The sequence below is a fragment of the Gorilla gorilla genome, chromosome 21, assembly GCF_029281585.2.
Source record: "Gorilla gorilla gorilla isolate KB3781 chromosome 21, NHGRI_mGorGor1-v2.1_pri, whole genome shotgun sequence".
NCBI classification, from domain to species: Eukaryota; Metazoa; Chordata; class Mammalia; order Primates; family Hominidae; genus Gorilla; species Gorilla gorilla.
Window position 1 is genome coordinate 35,848,601 of NC_073245.2, and position 3,231 is coordinate 35,851,831.

At 61.0% G+C, this 3,231-nt stretch overlaps 2 pseudogenes; both read left to right on the forward strand.

The window, feature by feature from the left end:
• The first annotated feature begins 379 nt into the window (after positions 1-379).
• LOC134757792 (protein FAM27D1-like) lies at positions 380-1,074 on the forward strand (annotated as a pseudogene).
• A 413-nt stretch (positions 1,075-1,487) lies between these two features.
• On the forward strand, positions 1,488-2,730 carry LOC134757793 (protein FAM27D1-like; annotated as a pseudogene).
• Positions 2,731-3,231: the final 501 nt, after the last annotated feature.

Here is a 3,231-nt window from a genome sequence, read left to right on the forward strand (position 1 = left end):
GGAAAGCCGACCGCGCGTGACAGGACTCGTACAAACAGGAACAGGGGCGAATGCGAGGTGCAGACCATGTGACCACGCGTGGCACTGGCGTATCCCACAGCAGATGGTGTGAACGTGTGTCACCGGAGGCGTACAGGGCGACGGCGAAACAAACGGTGGTGGCCAGGCATGTGCCAGCGGAAGGGGGGAACGAGTGACCTTTCCATCAATGCCAAGGAAAGTCGAAGAATACCTGGGACCCGGGGGTGGCGGCGCGTGTACCTGACCAAGCCACGTTTTCCAAGCCTACCAGAGGAGCAAAGAGGTTTCTGCAAAATTCGCCCCACCCCCAACCCTCCACCGCCCTGGTAGCCCTGACGCAACTTCGGCTGCACCCAGCCCCAGCCACAGCCACAGCCCCAGCCCCAGCCCCAGGACCCTTTGGGTACCTGATATTCGTTTGGGACAGAAGATCAAGGGAGTCAGTCCACCCAGGAGCGGAGGAGACGATGTCCCTCAACAATGAGACAGGCCGCCATGCGAGAAACCGCTTTGTGGCGCAGAGGGCACATTGGGCCAAAGACACACACGCACACGGGCACTCACACACAAACTGACAGAGATAGGAAAGAAACACCCAGAGACTGAGAGACAGAGAGAGAAGAGAGTGGGAGACACACACACCCGCACACACACACACTGACAGAGAGACACGCAAACACACACACACACACACACACACAGACAGACACCTAGAGCAGAGGTATTGAAACACACCCCCCCAGGCAACCCCTGAGGCTTCGGGGTTCTGCTCTCGATGAGATCGACCGGCGGGTGAGAGAGCACCCCAGGGGCACGCAGGCCGACCTGTCCTCGAGATCAAGGCGGCACGACTTTTGGCGAGACTCACCCCAACCAACACCGTCTGGGCAGGCCTGGGGCTGGGATGCTGTGCTGCTTACCCCGGACTCCCCCTGGGGTTTCGTCATCCTGGTAAGCCCTTTGCGACTGCTGGAATCCAGAGACGTTACCGTCGATCCCGTGAAGAGGTCAGGCCGGAGCATCAGAACCCCGACACACAAGCACTTCCTCTGAGGTCTCCTGCTTTGCCAAGCCTCGGGGACTGGTTTCTGAGACAACCCTGGGAACCACTGTGACGAGAGAAGCCGCTCGCGCCTCGCGCATGCGCATCGTCTTGCCCGACTCCCGCTCCGCTCCTAGCAGTCAGACTGCGTCCCCTTTAAATAACGCCACCGCAGCGCGGCGGCAGCGAGGCTCCTGCTGCAGCCGCGGCGGCGGCTGGATCCGGGCTCCAGTTTGGGGCGTCGCGCGAGAGGGGACCGCGGGTGTCTTGTCCTGTCCCACGGCCAAACCCCCAGGAGTCCTGTCCTCAGGACCTCCTTGAACTGACTTCCAGCAAGGGAGGGAGGGGGAGCTTCAGGAGTCCTGCTGTGTTCTCAGGACTCCCCTTCAGATCCCATTTTGGCCCCCACCGAGTGAGATAGGATGGGCTCGCCACATCTGGTGAGGCAGGCAGGTCCTCGCTGCAACAAAGAATGATCCCATAGGTCTCGATGCCTAGCGTCAGCTGCAAATTCACTGACCCATCAGCCCTCTGCCTCCCTCCTCCTTTGAAAGAGCAGTGGCCTGCCCCGCTTCTAAAAGCCCTGGGGCTCCGGAAAGCCGACCGCGCGTGACAGGACTCGTACAAACAGGAACAGGGGCGAATGCGAGGTGCAGACCATGTGACCACGCGTGGCACTGGCGTATCCCACAGCAGATGGTGTGAACGTGTGTCACCGGAGGCGTACAGGGCGACGGCGAAACAAACGGTGGTGGCCAGGCATGTGCCAGCGGAAGGGGGGAACGAGTGACCTTTCCATCAATGCCAAGGAAAGTCGAAGAATACCTGGGACCCGGGGGTGGCGGCGCGTGTACCTGACCAAGCCACGTTTTCCAAGCCTACCAGAGGAGCAAAGAGGTTTCTGCAAAATTCGCCCCACCCCCAACCCTCCACCGCCCTGGTAGCCCTGACGCAACTTCGGCTGCACCCAGCCCCAGCCCCAGCCACAGCCCCAGCCCCAGCCCCAGGACCCTTTGGGTACCTGATATTCGTTTGGGACAGAAGATCAAGGGAGTCAGTCCACCCAGGAGCGGAGGAGACGATGTCCCTCAACAATGAGACAGGCCGCCATGCGAGAAACCGCTTTGTGGCGCAGAGGGCACATTGGGCCAAAGACACACACGCACACGGGCACTCACGCACAAACTGACAGAGATAGGAAAGAAACACCCAGAGACTGAGAGACAGAGAGAGAAGAGAGTGGGAGACACACACACCCGCACACACACACACTGACAGAGAGACACGCAAACAAACACACACACACACACACACAGACAGACACCTAGAGCAGAGGTATTGAAACACACCCCCCCAGGCAACCCCTGAGGCTTCGGGGTTCTGCTCTCGATGAGATCGACCCGCGGGTGAGAGAGCACCCCAGGGGCACGCAGGCCGACCTGTCCTCGAGATCAAGGCGGCACGACTTTTGGCGAGACTCACCCCAACCAACACCGTCTGGGCAGGCCTGGGGCTGGGATGCTGTGCTGCTTACCCCGGACTCCCCCTGGGGTTCCGTCATCCTGGTAAGCCCTTTGCGACTGCTGGCATCCAGAGACGTTCCCGTCGATCCCGTGAAGAGGTCAGGCCGGAGCATCAGAACCCCGACACACAAGCACTTCCTCTGAGGTCTCCTGCTTTGCCAAGCCTCGGGGACTGGTTTCTGAGACAACCGTGGGAACCACTGTGACGAGAGAAGCCGCTCGCGCCTCGCGCATGCGCATCGTCTTGCCCGACTCCCGCTCCGCTCCTAGCAGTCAGACTGCGTCCCCTTTAAATAACGCCACCGCAGCGCGGCGGCAGCGAGGCTCCTGCTGCAGCCGCGGCGGCGGCTGGATCCGGGCTCCAGTTTGGGGCGGCGTGGGAGAGGGGACCGCGGGTGTCTTGTCCTGTCCCACGGCCAAACCCCCAGGAGTCCTGTCCTCAGGACCTCCTTGAACTGACTTCCAGCAAGGGAGGGAGGGGGAGCTTCAGGAGTCCTGCTGTGTTCTCAGGACTCCCCTTCAGATCCCATTTTGGCCGCCACCGAGTGAGATAGGATGGGCTCGCCACATCTGGTGAGGCAGGCAGGTCCTCGCTGCAACAAAGAATGATCCCATAGGTCTCGATGCCTAGCGTCAGCTGCAAAT